Source organism: Myotis daubentonii, chromosome 3 (assembly GCF_963259705.1).
Source record: "Myotis daubentonii chromosome 3, mMyoDau2.1, whole genome shotgun sequence".
Taxonomy (NCBI): Eukaryota; Metazoa; Chordata; class Mammalia; order Chiroptera; family Vespertilionidae; genus Myotis; species Myotis daubentonii.
This window is the reverse complement of record NC_081842.1, coordinates 200,197,173-200,213,526: the sequence shown is the minus strand read 5'-3', so window position 1 is coordinate 200,213,526 and position 16,354 is coordinate 200,197,173. Positions and strand designations below refer to the sequence as shown.

The 16,354-nt window shown below is 51.3% G+C and overlaps 1 non-coding gene across 1 annotated transcript; it reads left to right on the top strand.

Moving 5' to 3' along the window:
• The first annotated feature begins 14,119 nt into the window (after window positions 1-14,119).
• TRNAV-CAC (transfer RNA valine (anticodon CAC)) lies at window positions 14,120-14,192 on the top strand. The gene has a single exon. It is a non-coding gene; the product is annotated as a tRNA-Val (tRNA).
• Window positions 14,193-16,354: the final 2,162 nt, after the last annotated feature.

Below are 16,354 nucleotides of genomic sequence, written 5' to 3'. Positions count from 1 at the left end.
TTGATGTTTGCTGCATGCTGAGGGCATTAAGTACATCGTCTCATTGACCTTTTAAAGCAGACCATGATGTAGGTGTTATTATCTCTGTTTTACAGGTGACCAAACCAAAGCTTAGAGGAGCCATTCATTTCCGTTATTAAAGCACCTCCCATGTGCCAGGCCCTGGGCTAGGCTCTGAAAAGACAACCATGAATAAGACACACTCACATAACTCACCTTTGGGTGGGCAGATGCAAAACTACCGTGGTGGCTTTCAGGGGAGGCCTGGCCTGATCTAGTGGCTCAGGGGAGACTTCCCAGAGGAAGTGAGGTATAAGCACATTCCTGATAGGAGGCCCTGCATTTGTTAGGGGCAGAAATAGAAAACTGGGGACCAGCTACAATGATAAGAAATAGTAATCAGCCCTAACCGGTTTGGCTCAGTGGATAGAGCGTCGGCCTGCGGACTCAAGGGTCCCAGGTTCGATTCCTGTCAAGGGCATGTACCTTGGTTGCAGGCACATCCCCAATAGGGGTATGCAGGAGACAGCTGATCGATGTTTCTCTCTCATCAATGTTTCTAACTCTCTATCCCTCTCTGTAAAAAAATCAATAAAATATATTAAAAAAAAAAAAGAAATAGTAATCATGCTCTGTAACTGATTGTTCTTTCCTGATTAGAGAAAGCATATTCTCACCCTGCTGAGAGCTATACACCCTGGGACATGGGAGCTAACATCGGAATGCAGTCCATCCTCCTGTCCCGAGAACTGCCTATCATTATGGAAAGATTTACAGCCTCCTGACTGCAACAATCTAGTCCAGAGGCACCCACTCTTTACAACCCCAGCCCCTATTGCCTTTAATCTGGTCCCTAGCACCCTCCCTCTGCACCCCCACCCCGCCCCGCCCCACCCGCCTCCAGTGCACATGACTTGTAACCTGTAATGATTATCCCATACCTACGTTTGTTCCCATACCTGTGATTCCTACTTTCCCACGTAATCTTTGTCCTTTTACCCAATATAAGCAGCGGGCTTATGAGGAGAGGCAGAGCAGATGTTTGCGGATGACCTGCTGCTCTCCCATAGTGCCAGCAGTATTGGAATAAACGCTCATATATGATTCAACCCTATCTCTGCTTAATTGGCTCAAGTAGTGACAGCCCAGACTCCTTGGTTGTCCGGTTACACATTGGTGCCCACTGAACAGCCAGCAGGGGACCCCCCAGGGGGACATGCAGGACTGTAGGCCCAGTAGCCCTGGGCTCCTGGCAGCTCTGCCACACATTTACAGTGTGGCCGCTGCCCCCTGCTGGGCCTCTGTTTCTCCATGTGGCAGTGGAGAACATCTGCCCCTACCTCTGTTTCCCTGGCTGTCTGGGAAGGAGGCCAGGGAGGAAGAGCCCTCTCTCCCCCAAGGTCTCGGTTCTTTTGGATAGATCCACTTGCCAGAAGGCTGAGGGGCCTATTTCTGCCAAAGCTGCAGGGACAGGCCTCGGGGCTGGGCATGGAGCCCTGGTGACCTCACTGCTGGAGCAGGTGCCCGGGGAGGAGGGGAGTGGGAGGATTTCTAACTCAAGGTCACAGCCTTTAGATACAGGGCTTCCTCTCTCAAGGACTGAGTGACTGGAGACTCAGGGACCAGAGCTGTCTCCCTACAGGGCCTTTTTAATGCAGTGCTGGAGATCTGGGGCAGCAGATAGATTTGAGTTCCAATTCTGATTGCACTGGGTTCCAGCTATGTGGCTGTTCACTTAAGCCACTCTAAGTCTCCATTGGATCTTGAAAATGGAGGTAATGACAGTATTTACCCCATAGAGGTGTTTGGGGATCAAATGAGAGAATGCATTTAAAATACTGAGCCTGGTAGACTTAATAAATTATGTTCACTCCTGCTGCTGCTGCTGTTGTTGTTGTTGTTATTATTATTATTATATCCATGGATAGTACAGGAGTCCCAAGACCTGATCACAGCACTGCCCCTCACCTGCTGGGCCATCCAAGGCAGATAGCTTTGCTTCTCTAATCCTCAGTTTTCTTTCTTCTGAGACAGGACTAGAAACTGCTGCAGTTGTGAGGAAGGAGTGATAGAGATATTTAGGACGGGTTGAGGGAGATACTGCCAGAAAGTCCTTTTGGCCCCTGCCTGTGTTGAATAGCATGGTGCTTTGAGACACACCTGAGACCCACTAGTCTTGCTGCCCTGCCCCCAACTCCCATCAGGCTCAGACCTGAGTCACCAAAGTTGACTCTTAGTCCGCACCCTATCTCCTGTCTGCCTGGTTCTCATATTTCTTTCTAAGTATGTACAGTTTCCCCCTCATCCCTCCGATTACCTGCATCCCCCTTGCCCTGCTAAGCTCACTACAATTTTGGAGAGAGGGGCAAGGGGAGGAAATAGGAGCCCTGTCCCTTTCCTGCCCCTCTTTCTTGCCCTCGGGAGGTCCAATGTGGATATAACATCTGGCAAGCGGCAGGACCAATCCCTGCCAAGTGCATCATCTCCCCAGCCCTTGCCCTATAGTGATATCACTGTTCTCTGTTTCCATGGCAACCACAGGCTGGGAAGATAGAGAAGGAGATGAGTAACCAGGAGAGAGCCAATGAGATGGGCCGGCTGCACCGGGTGATCCATGGGGCCACAGGGAGGAGGGAGAGGGAGGCCTACTCAGGATCTTCAGCTGTTCCCTCCACTGGGGGATTTACTGTTGGCACAGGGAGAGATGCCAGAAGTAGATGCCAAAGAACCTGAGCTGGAGGCTCCACTGACCAGGGACATGGAGACTCCCTTTGCTGACCGCCCCCACCTCACCCACCCCACGTACCTAAAACTGGGAATTTTTCTTTTTTGACTGCTAAGGGTGGCGGGGCTCTGTGTTTCTGCCTGCCACGGATTCTCAGGTTTCTCCACACCCTCCAAATCCTCCCTTGCTGCGTGGTGTCGTCAGAAGCACTATAGCTGGAGACCCAAGCAAGTCCCCCCTTCTTTTTCTAAACATCCAAACCTGTAGAGAATTTGTCTAAAATGTATTTGAGCTAAATAGAAGATGTGCCTGGAAGCAAGATTTCCACAGACTGGGATAAACGCTTCCAAGACCAAGTTTGCAGTTTCTTTTGTGCCTTTGAAATTAAGGAGGGGGCATAAGGAAGATTACATGAAGGCAGGAGAAAGCCAGGTGGGGCTGGGATTACAAAATGGTTAAGATTATGTGCTTTCTTGAGAGTTGTCATGCTCTAGGTTCTAGAAGTAGGGGCCTGAGAGCATGGTCATGCGTTAGAACAGCGGTCCCCAACCTTTCGGACCTCACGGACCACCAGTGGTCCACGGACCACCGGTTGGCGACCGCTACATTAGAATGAGGGCCCCAAAGGGGGCATTTCAAAGAGGCATTAGATGCATTGCAGCAATGTGCAGGGCCCGCTTAAGGTAAAGATAAGCCTTTTACTAAAGATATAGGCTTGGGACGTGATTACCCACGTGACCTGCCCAGCTTGGAATTTATGATCAGACCGCCTGTGAGGTTCCTTTTCAGAGAACTGCTTTTCTGTCCACTCCTCCCTGAGCTCACAATGCAAAGGGACTGCAGTCACCGTGGGTGGAATAGAGTGTTCCTTCTGCCACTAGGAATCCACTTCCTTGTTCCTCAAGAGTTCTGGACACTGTGGGTCTGAGAGAACAAAAGATGGCAAAGGTAGAGGTGTACTCAACACCAGTTTGCTTCCCAGAAGCTGTTGCCTGAGGCAGAACGCTCCCTGAAAGAAAAACAATGGCTCTCCCACTCCCCCACCCCCCAAGAGGGGGTGCAGCTCAGAGTGGAGGGGCTGTCACCTCTGCCTTTGGAAACCAGCTGTCCTACCTGTTGCTTACAGAATAAAGCCCATATTCTTTGCCTTGCCTTGAAGTATGGTAGCAACCATCTCAGGTAGAAACTGTAGTTTAACTCTAATCCTGTTGTTTGGCTTAACAATAGAAAAGTTATTTTGATTTTCTGAATTGTATAAATCATCCCATTCGATTGAATGACTAGCCCATTGATTGTGATCTTACTGGTTTTAGAAAGCACATTCTTCTGTACCTGGGAAACAGGACAGCACAATTACCCTAAATTGTCTTAGTGGCCACAGATAATGTGTTCCAGTTGACTCAGTGGTCCCAAGACCAGGACAGCACAATTACTCTAAATTGCCTCGATGAATTCCTGGCAACTCAGTGGTCTCAAGATCTGAGGGCTCTAGATAATGTGTTTTTGTCAACCCAGCGGTCCCAGATAATGTGTTTCTATCAACTCAGTGACCCAAAACTGTAATTAACGTGCTTAGTTCTGCTTCTGTAAAATGCTTTTTGCAAACCAGGTTCCTCATTCCAAACCCTGGGATGTAATCAATGCCTTTGTGATTTTTGCCTATATAAACCTGGTTTTTCGACCATCTTATTACTATTGTTGTACTGTACCCCTCGAATCACAGAAGGATGCCTCAAGAAGTCGAATTAAAGAGTCCCATTTATTGCAATCCGGGACTATGAGGGGCCATTCCCCAAATCTCATAGTAACAAGATGGTCGCAGCTCCAGGGTTATATAGGCAAAAAATCACAAAGGTATTGATTACATCTCAAGGTTTGGAATGAGGAACCTGGTTTGCAAAAAAAGCAGTTTACAGAAGCAGAAGCAGCATGTTAATTATAGTTTTGGGTCTGGGGGTCATTGAGTTGACAGAAACATATTATCTAGAGCCCTCGGGTCTGGAATGAGGAACCTGGGTTAAACTTAGGCATGTTATCTAAATTAAGTTTTGGGTCTCTAGAACACTGAGTCAACAAGGATACGTTAACTGGAGCCCTCTGACCTTGGGATAACTGTGCTGTCCTTCCCAGGTAAAGGAAAATGTGCGTTCTAAGACTAGTATGACCACAACCCATGGGATATTCACATTACAATCAAGAAGGCATTTAATCGAATGGGATGATTTATACAATTCAGAAAATCAAAATAACTTTTCTATTGTTAAACAAAGCAAATAGGTGCAGAAGCCAAGCAGCAGGGTTAGAGTTAAACTACAGTTTCTACCTGAGATGGTTGCTACCGTACTTCACTATGAGATTTGGGGAATGGCCCCTCATAGACCCGGATTGCAATAAATGTGACTCTTTAATTCGACTTCTTGAGGCGTCCTTCTGTGATTCGCAGGGTACATTACAACAGCCTGATCTGTTTCATTGATCTAGTTCAGTGGTCGGCAAACCGTGGCTCACAAGCCAAATGCGGCTCTTTGGCCCCTTGCGTGTGGGTCTTCCACAAAATACCACGTGAGGGCGTGCACGTACAGTGCGATTGAAACTTCGTGGCCCATGCGCAGAAGTCGGTTTTCAGAAAAGAGATAGACGAAACAAGTATACAAGACGAGTGTGGACAGGAGAGTTGGAAGGGGTCGACCTCAGCGAATGTACCTCAATCAGATTGAGGACATTTTTAGCAAAGGCCAACTTAGGAGTACCCTAATTAAGTTAATAACAATGTACCTACCTATATAGTTTAAGTTTAAAAAATTTGGCTCTCAAAAGAAATTTCAATCGTTGTACTGTTGATATTTGGCTCTGTTGCCCTCCACTGGTCTAGTTTATTACTGAAGTCCTGCTCCAAGAAGAGTACCAGGCATGAATGAATGTTGAATGAATGATTGAATGTAATGAATGAATAAATGAATGAGGGAATCCAGCCACCTCTCTAGCTCAGGGCCTCTGCCTCTAGAGTGAGGCTCACTTGGGTTCCAATCCTGCCTATAGACGAAAGGGACCACATGCTGACCTGACAAGCTCAGGAGAGGCCTGCATGGCAGTTTTGCAGACTCGGAGACCTAAAGCAACCACAAAGGATGGTCTGAAATTAAACTTTAACTAAAAGCAGTTATGGTGGGCAGTTACGTCCTAGGCCGGTATCTTCACTGACAAGGTCAACCTTTACCTTAACTGAGCCTATCTGTCTTTTTTTTGCATCTATGATAACATACCCTTGAAATGTCTGGGTAACTTGTGACTTCCCTGTATCTGGAGCCCCTGGGGCACAACCAGGTGTGCTGGGCGCCAGGACAGATACCACAGATTCCTCCATCATCATGTTAATTGTTCCTGCACCCACCTAAGTATGTGTCCATCATTTTAGTTTTTATCCAATCCCAGAGGTTCCCCCGCTTCGCTTAATCCCACCTCCTTAAATCTGTCACCAATGAATTTCATGTAACCCACCTATGTTCCTCCTTTGATTGCAATGTATAAACACGGATGTAACCCTGCCATTCTCCGGAGCACTATCTCAATTCGTTGAGGTTCTGCTTCTCGGCATATGTCGACAGTTTGGCTCAAATAAACTCACAAAAATTCTTTACGGGTTTCAATGGTGTTTTTACGTTAACATGCCTCTGTTACTTACACACCAACTGTGTCTTTGGGCAAGTCACCATCCCTCTGGGTCTCCATTTCTTTATCTGCAAAAACCCAGCCGGACTCCCAAGGACTCTGGGAAGATGAGGTAGCATAGGCCTGGGACTGATGTACAAAGATTAATTGTTTCTCTCCTCAGCCTCCCTCTCTGGCTGCTCATGGCCCTCAGCACAACCTCGCCATCCCTTGCCCCATGGCCCTCAGGCTCCGACCCCTGCCCACCTCTCTAAGCTCCACACTGCAGTCGCTCCCCCCTTTTTGTACCTTGAAGGGACGCCACGTTTCTCACTTGCCGTTTGCCTAGAATAGTCTTCCTCCCTGGCCTCTACTCCTCTAGTTAACTCCTAGTCACCTTTTAGCTTTCCCCTTAACTGTCCCTTCCTCCGGGAAGCCCCCACCGTCCTTATCATCGCACTAATCCTGCTTTCTTGGGTCCTTTTGTTTCAGAGTCTCTTTCCTATTGTACCAGGACCGGGTCCACGTGGCCCTGTGCTGTGTCCACAGAGCCTAGTACAGGGCCTGGCACGGGCCTGTGGAGTAGACAGTGTCTCTGGAGCAAAGAAAGCAGTGTTCTCTCTGTTTGAGAATTCTGCTGCTATTCTCAGCTTTCCTCCCGCCAAAGTATCCTGTCTCGTGTCCTCTTTTTCACTCCCTCCCCGCGGGCCACGAGACTGGGCTGTTTCCTTTGTGTAGTGGGGCCCCAAGCAGTCCTGTTACCCGAAAGGGGACCGGCCCCACAGGCTGGGCCGGAGCGGGTGGGTTCTGGACTTCGTGGAAGAAAGATTTCACAACATGAGTCCGGGTGATTCTGAGAGCTGGGACGGTGAAACAAGGGAGGGTTTACAACAGAGGAAGCAACAGGAGAGAAGTTAGGCAGGCTGCTGTCAGCTCACTGGAGAGTCAGAGGAGAAGGGGCCTTGGGGACAGGTTCTGGAGGTTAACCCGGGATGAGCTGCCACTGCCCGTTGCTCCCCCTGGTTGCAAATCTCTTCGGAGTTTAGGACACACACATATGTGCATGTGGGGGAGGATGAGGGGAGAGGGAAAGAGCAGAGGGGGAAGGGAAAGGACGCAGTCCCTTCCTCTCAGTGTTCCGGAGAGCCGTAGCTGGATTCTTCATTTGAGGGTTTTTTAAAATCTGGAAGTTCAAGAGACTTCTAAGGGTCATGGTCTCCACTGTTCAGCCAGGGCAGGAGGTCATTGGTTATTGCAGCCGGTCTTGGCTTTGCCTGTCTAGTTTTGCTGCTTTCTGGGCCTGGCGCTGAAATGCAAATGAGACGTAGATGCTATCTCTAGGGAGGAAAGGTCAGGGAAGGGCCCAACCACAAGATCAGTGATAAACCAGGGGAGGAAAGGCTACCCTGGGGGCGAGGTCTGGCGCCAGGTTGGCCCCTCGCTGGGCACCCGGGGCCTTCCGCCATCATGACTTCCTATCTGGCTGTAAATGGTTCAGTTAGTTTGTTCGGCTGCCGGCTATCTGTCTCAGTTTCCCCATTCCACTTGCCAAGGAATTTTTCTAGTTTCTTACTATCTTACCTCAGTCCCAGGCGAGAACTGCCTTTCTGGGCACATAGATACAGCCTGAATCTCAGTGGCAGCTCTCGGAATGTGAGGGTGATCTGGCTGCGACACCCCATTCATGTAGGGTTTATTCCGCTGATACGGCTGGCAAGGTGGGTGTCCCCTTCCTCCCTGTCCATGTGCGAAGAGATGACCTTCCCCGCCAGAGGAAGGAGAGGACCACCACTCTGTGGTCAAGAGTATGTGAGTTGCTGTGCTTCCCCGGCTAGAACCTCCCAGCGAGTTCCCAATGGTAGCTCTCTTTGGGGATAGGGCTGTTTCCAGGAAGTGATCAAACCCTATCCCAGCCTTGGGGCCGCCCCTGGCTCACTCCCCAACTACTGCTCTGTCAAAGGGCAATGTTGCCTGTGCAAGAACACCAATACTACTAGGCCGAGTCACGTATAATTAGATCCAGTGGTTCAGTGTCACTCCCCAGAGTGCACTTCATTCAGGAGCAGCCTGCTCAAGATCCTGGAAAGAGGCGGGCATGTCCAGGAGGCCAGCTGAGGCGGGTTGGTGTGGACCGGTGAGCACTGTGTGAGGAGAGTTGGCAGCCACGGCAGGGGGCCTGGGCCTCAGGAGTCCGGGCCAGATGTGTTCCAGGAAACAGGTACAGGGCCAAAGCTGTTTGCGTGGCTTGAGCTGTCTCGGGGGCTGGAGTTGTGAGGAGAAGCCTCCCTGGGCTCTCTAGTCCACAGAGACACGAGATAGGAAAAGGAAGGAGTCATCTGCGGGAAGGACGGGCAGGCTGAGGGGGCCACCAGGACTGGAGCCGATGCTGAGAGATTTCCCTGTCTAGAGGTGGGAGGTGGGAAGGCCAAGGGCTAAGAAGGACGAGATCAGCCTCCTGAGGAGATGATGTCACATGGGTAAGGTTGTCCTCCCGGCAGCGGGATCATCACTGTAGGGTAAGAAGAGCTCAGGGCGGCATCAGGACCCAAGGGCTGGCTCTCCATCTGGCTCTCTGGCCCCGTCTCCATGGGATGAGTTAGTGGCCAGGACGAGGAGGAGGGGGAGAGACCCGGGCAGGGCAGTTGAGATACCAGCTGTGTGAACGTGGCCTGTCAACCTCTGTATGCCTGTCTCCTCCTCGTGTGCAGGGGGTAGTGATGTTCACCTCTTAGGGTTGTCAGAAGGGACAAAGCGGGTTGAGTAGTTGAGAAGCTTTTATGCTGCAAAGTGAAGGACAGAAAATGATTGCTGACCCTGATACGGCACTTGCCAGCTCTCTGTCCGTAACTCCTATAACCCTGATAATAACAGTGAGGTAAGTGCTACCGTCCCCACCCTGAATTTATAGATGAGAGCCAGGGTCGAGACCAGGAAGACTGGCTCTAGATCTTGTACGGCTTACCACTGTCTCACATCGCCTGTCCCTGTGACAGTCTTTGCCTTGCCTTGACCCTCGACCTTGACCCTCGACCTTGACCCAGTCTCTTCCTTTCAGTGTTCCCGTCTCCACGGCAGGGGCTCGGGACAGATGGTCTCTAATCCTTTGGCATTTGGTGGTTCAGGGAGACAATGTCCAAATGGGGAAGAGGGTGAGGTGGGGCCAGAATGGAAAGGGAATAAACTTTCCCAATGCTCCTGCCCCTCCTCAGTGGGTAGACTGGCAGCCTCCCCTTTGCCCTACAAGCTGTGTGGCCAACGGAGCAGGTGACATTCAGCCCCAGCCTGAAATACTCACTGGTCACTGAGGTCACTGAGGTTTGAGTGCCAGGACTGCCCGCCAACAGTCAGGCAGGGCCCATCTGCCTTGGCTAGCAGACCCCAGAGGGCAGCAGGGTCACAGCCTGCTTGAGCCACACCTCTTAGTCTCCACCCGCCCATCCTGGGCTCCCACCTCCCTCCCTCAGGGTCAGTTTATCTGGGCAGCAAGCCTGGACGAGGGCCCGGGGACAAGGCTATTTCTAGATGTCCTCCCTGTCTCCTTGGCCTGGACCTCCAGCCAACTCAGGACACATGCACGCACAGGCACATGCACATGCACACGCACACACACTCCTTCTATCACTCACTGAGCTTGCCTGCCACTGGCTTGGTACCTGGCAGGGTACTGACAACCAACAGATGACCCAGTCGTGGTGACCCAGAGGCCGATGCAGCTACAGACCATGACAGTACAGAAAGGCTATCACTCTCCCAGACCATGGAAGACAGAGGGAGCTGCTCAGTCTGCCAGGAGGGTCAGGAAAGACCTCCCGTGGAAGCTACCTCTCTTGGCTGGGTCTTGAAGGATAGTTAGGCGTCTGCCAGGTGTGTGGCGAGGAATTGGGAAGGCAGAGGAAGGAAGGATGGCTAAGGAAGGAAATTTTCCCCATGGTTGGTCTGGGATGAGGGCAGAGGATAACAGTGGCAAGCGATGAGACTGGGGAGATAGTTTAAGATCAGACAGGAAGAGACCTTGCCCATCTTCTGGAGGCAGTGTGGAGTCGCTGAGGTTCGGGGCAGGCTTCATGATCTCACCCGGACCGTGGTAAGATTCTCTGGCTGTTGCGTGGAGGCTGGACTGGAGACTGGTGAGGAGGCTGTGGCAGCTGTCCCAATCTGCTCACCGGTGCCTGCAGCCAGCAGGAAGCGGGCGGGGAGGGGCACACCTGTCCTAATGGAAGCCGTGACCTGGCAGCTGCACACATCTCTCTCTTGGCCAGAAATTAGGCCCATGGCCACATCCAGCTGCAAGTGAGATGGAGAAACATGGCCATTATTCTGGACTGCCCATGAGTCTAGATCAGGGGTGGGCATACTTTTTGACTCGAGGGCCACAATGGGTTCTTAAACTGGACCGGAGGGCCGGAACAAAAGCATGGATGGAGTGTTTGTGTGAACTAACATAAATGGGTACGGTCTTTTTTTTTTTTTTTTAGTTTTATTCATTTCAAACAGGCCGGATCCGGCCCGCGGGCCGTGGTTTGCCCACGGCTGGTAGATTCTAGACTCTTGAAAGAAGGAGATAATGGAAGACCTTGTTAGGTCTGATTGAATAATTGAATCGACACCCCCGCCCCTGGGAACTGACCTTTAGATCTCTTCACAACGGACACTCCCTTTCGCTTAGACCACATTCCACTTGCTGAGACCACATTCCACTTGCTCAGACCATTATCCTTCCCCTCGGGACCTTCCCAGGATCCGGACCCGCCCAGAGAATTCTCCGCCCCGAGAAAGCCTGCCTGGAGTCCTTTACATCTCTGACTCCCCATCCCAAAATGGGTGCTGGTGCCATTTGGGGGCTCAGCCCATCTGGCCTCCAGATGATCGAATAACTTTATAATCCCTTACCACTTTGGGCCTCATGGCTTCCTCCTTCGGCGACTCTAACAGAATACAGCGGTTAAAACCTGTCTCTGAAATCAGATTTCCTGAGTTTAAGTCCTGCCCTCGTACTTACCAGCTGTGTGGGTAGATCACGTAGCCTCTCTGGTCCTCAGTGGCCTCATTTGAGGGTACAGGAAGCTAACACGCCAAGTCTAAGGGTACAGCCTGGCATATATGAGGCCCAGGGCTGCCTTTAGTTTCTGAGAGAAGGGGGTGTCCTGGGGTCCCTGGCAGAGCTGAGGTGCCCAGATGAGGGCTGGTGTGTGGCTAGGGCGGCAGCCAGGACAATTTAGCCCTCCTTCCTTAAAACAAGGCAAAGGATGCTGGGAGCAGGATTTGGGGGCCTAGGAAAAGAGTGGTCGGTTTTGGAGGGAATTCAAGAATAAGAGACCCAAGAAAAGCTACCCCTGGGCCTAATAGTTTCAGAGGCAGCCCAGCCTGTAGCCCCTTCTTCTCACAGGACAACAGATCTCCCCGGACCAGGCGGAGGAGGTGAGTTTTGAGTCAAGAGCACCTGAAGCCAGGCTCAGACTGGCTGGCGTGTGACTGCAGGTCTTTAGCCACCACTGCCCATCTCTGAACCCGCGTCTTCCTAGTTGGAAGCTGGGGTTCATTTATGCAGCCTGCCGCCACGTGACTACAAAGAATAGATGTTAGTCCTGGTTCTGGAATTGGGTTGCACTGCAGGGCTGAGCGGGAGGAAGGGATGGGTCACTGCAGGTGACAGCGCGCCCCCTCCTGGGAAGAGGGAGCATCGCAGTTCTGTTCAGCTAAGCCGCTTGCCTGGCCCCATAGATTTTTAGAGAGAGTGGAAGGGAGGGGGAGAGAGAGAGAGACACGTCTCTCTCACATCAATTGGTTGCCTCCCGCAAGCACTCACTGGAATTGAACCCGGGCCAAACCGGCTAGGGCTAGGGCTCTCTCTCTCACACTTTTTAAATGTATTTTTATTTATTTCAGAGGGAGAGGGAGATAGAAACATCAGCGCTGAGCGATCAGTTGCCTCCTGCACACCCCACACTGGGAATCCAGCCTGCAACCTGGGCATGTGCTCCGACCGGGAATCGAACCCTGACCTCCTGGTTCATCAGTCAACGCTCAACCACTGAGCACACCACACCGGCTGGTCATTTGTCTCTCTTAAATATATATTTTTATTGATTTCAGAGAGGAAGCGAGAGGGAGAGATAGACACATCAATGATGAGAGAGAATCACTGATCAGCTGCCTCCTGCACGTCCCACACTGGGTCTCAAATTCACAACCCAGGCATGTGCCCTGACCGGGAATCAAACCCGGTGAGAGACACTCAACCACTGAGCCACGCCAGCCAGGCTCCAGGCACTATTTTTTCCTTCATTTGGCCTTTTCCCAGGCTACTGGCTTTAAAACAGGGTGAGGTCAGAGAGCTAATGTGGGAAGGAGAGGAGAAGAACCCAGAGGACTAAGGTGGGAGGGAGTAGTGTGTGTGGGGGGAGATATAGCAACTTCAGGAAAATGGCCACCGGCACCAACCACTTGCCTCTAGAGCGGGCTTCTCATCTAAGCATCTCGAGGGGCCGTGGTGGTTTGAGAACTATTTTCACACCAGAGAATCCTGTCATCAAACAGGTTCTTCAGTGAACATCCAGAGGATGGAACAATAAAAGGGGAGCTGTGCTGGTGGAAGCCGGGCCTGGCCGACTGGGTGTGGACCTCCCCCTTGCCTGCTCTTTCTGAGTCTGGGGGCCGGCGAGGGGTGGGGAGGGAGGGTAGAGAGAAGGCCTGCTGGGGGGTGGGGGGCGGGGGGGGGGGAGGGGGCGGGGGCGGGGAAATGTGTGTCCAAGCAGCTAGCAGCTCTGGCAAAGGGCAGGCAGAGTCTCTCTGCAGTTGCCCTTCTATTCCTGGGAGCCGGTACCATCCATTGCCCATGAAGACACAGTGGTCCAGGGCCTCTGGGTGCTCAGCGGAGCTTGGAGTAGGAGGAGGAGGAGAGGAGAAATGAGGGGGACCATGAGATTTGGAGTCAGCAGGCTCCGGGCGCCACCCGGTTGTGTGATCTGGAGCTGCCGGTATCTCTGAGTCTCAGCTTCCTCAGCTGTGCAGTGAGGGGTGAATACAATGACATCCCCGAACCCTCATTTGCCGTGGAGGGAAGATGGGGGAGGGGAGGGGAGGGGAGCTTGTGCTTTGGCTGCTCAGAGGCAGTGATGGCGGGCGCAGCATCAGGCGTGGGGGTGGGGGTGGGGGAGGACTGGCTTGGCGGGAAGATTTTGTTTGAGCCTGGGCTCTGCCACCAAGTTGGGGTGTGTTGTCCCTTCTCAGGACCACACTTTTCCCATCTGTCTAAGGCAGTGGTTCTCAACCTTCCTAATGCCGCGACCCTTTAATACAGTTCCTCATGTTGTGGTGACCCCAATTTCATTGTTACAAATTGAACATAATTAAGGCATAGTGATTAATCACAGAAACAATATGTAATTATATATGTGTTTTCCGATGGTCTTAGGCGATCCCTGTGAAAAGGTCGTTCGACCCCCAAAGGGGTCGCGACCCACAGGTTGAGAACCGCTGGTCTAAGGGGACAAGATGCTCCCAGACCCAGGAGTCAGTGACAGTGCTTAGGATCAGAGACCGGAATGGGGACCCGGAGCTGGCTCAGGGCCGGCCCGCGGTGCAGGGCGGCAAGGGGGAAACTGTTAGGTAGGATACAAGCGTCCAACTTTCTTGGTTTACGGATGGGGAAACTGAGACCCAAAGGAGCAACCAGGCACTCAGAGACGCCGGCGCGCTGCGCTGGAAGGGGACGAACAGCCCTCGCCAGCAAACTGTCACCGCTGCGTTTCCGTAGTGTAGTGGTTATCACGTTCGCCTCACACGCGAAAGGTCCCCGGTTCGAAACCGGGCGGAAACAGTTTTTTTTCTCATGAAATTAATTACTTAAAAATCCATTTTACGCCCTGACCGGTTTGGCTCAGTGGATGGAGCGTCGGCCTGCGGACTCAAGGGTCCCAGGTTCGATTCCGGTCAAGGACATGTGCCTTGGATGCGGGCACGTCCCCAGTGGGGAGTGTGCAGGAGGCAGCTGATCGATATTTCTAACTCTCCCTTCCTCTCTGTGGGAAAATCAATAAAATATATATTTAAAAAAATCCATTTTACTTAATTTTAAATTTTTCACGACCTCGGGGCGGGGGTGGGGGTGGGGGTGGGGGGTGGGGTTAGTTGTCCGACATCCTAGAATGTGTTGGGGACAAGGCCAGGATCAGAACCAGGATCCCTGACCGCCTGTTTCAGCTTTTCCTCGCAGAAAGTCGTGATGGGAGGTGCAGGGATAGCCTGGTCCCGGAAGTAGGAGCCTGACCCATCCCTAACCCCTAGGGGCAGGGGAGGACGGAGGTGACACCCGTGGAGATTGTGGGGCACAGCCTGAGCCCAGGAGCGTGGGGTCCCCGTCCTCTCCTCTCTCTGCGCGTCCTGCACTGAAGACTTTCTCAACGACGGGAATGAAGGAAACCTGCCCTCCCAACGAGTCCTGGGCGTCCAGCTGGCCTCATGCTGCCCCCCTTGAATGTCAGAGCCCTGGGGGTCCCTGCCCAGCTCCTGCCCGCGGTCCTCCCAGACTTGCCCCTTCGCACGGGCTGTGGCCCCGGAGATTCTGTCAGTGTTCTGTGACCCCGCCCCTTTCAACCCCCGGCTGTGACTGATTGGTCCAGGAATGCCTACCTGGTCCAAGCGGGCCAATCAGATCCTTGTCTGGGGATGGGCGCTAAGGCCAGGTAAACTTGTTGACTGTAAAGCCGCTGCCTGCACTTTCACTGCAGTTTGTACGAAGGAAGAAGCAGGGAGCGGTGCAGGGGAGAGAAGAATGAAGTAGCCATGAAATGATACGCGGGGAGGGACAGGGGAGCTGTGCGTGCTCCCGGGGATGGCCACGATCGCTCTTCCTCCCAAACATTTATCCTTAGGACAAGTCCTGAATTTGTTTCAATTGGCCTGAGAAATGGCTGCTTCGCACAGGCCAATGGCCTTACTTAAGGCACTTACATTGAAAAACGTCAAAGGAAAGTGCCACAGAGCCCCGGAGCGTGTTGGTGTTACTGTCATTGTTGAAAGTGACATATCCCAAAGCACAGAGCTGTGTCCCGGGAGTGTCCCCAGTGGAAGCCATGTGCTCTGTCACTCCGCCTGAAAACACTGCGTAGTGGAGAGGGCTTCTCAAAGACAAAATGTGCTTTGAAAAGGACTTGATTAAACTGGGATTTGTCCGGTGGTGTGCGGACAACTGGGTCTTCAGAAATCCAAATGTATACGTTATAGATGTGCATATGTTTATTATAAATTAGATGTGTGTATGTTTTATTATAAATTTTACTGACAATAGGATGTGTAGCACACAATTTACAAATAACAGCACAATCTATAATAATAAAAGGGTAATATGCTAATTAGTCCGATGTTCTTCCTGACCAAGCCCGGGGCTGTGAGGGAAGCCCAGGTCCCAGGTGCCAGAGGGAAGCTGGTGCTGGCAGCCGGGGGAAGGGAGGCCTACTCTTGCACGAATTTTGTGCATCAGGCCTCTAGTGTATGAATTCTTGATTGTAAACCCCATATAACCAATTGGTTCTCACAGATCACTTTTGTTAATTTTTGCCAAATTCTTGTATCTGAAGTTAACTTATAGTTGTAATTCAACCAAACTTTGAAATGGAGTCACATTCCAGTCTAACTCCTTTCCCAAAACATGTATTGTCATTAAATCTGATCCATAATATATTGTTATACAATTTCTCACTCTCCTATAAATATATTCATTAAACTGAAAGCTCTTTCAGCTTCAGCGTTTGAGTTTAGTCTGCACTACGAACATTTTGCCTATCACTTTCTTTTTAGTCTAGAAAGTTAACACAACAACAAATCAAGTTCTGAACACAGAGTTGGGAAGATATGTGCAGAAGCATAGCCTATGTCCAAGCCTCACTGTACAGATACAATAGATGTAGATGAAGTCAAAGGAATAGGGAATAGTAAAATGTAGTAAAATCTCTAGGAGATGAGGAGTTTTGAGTACTATAT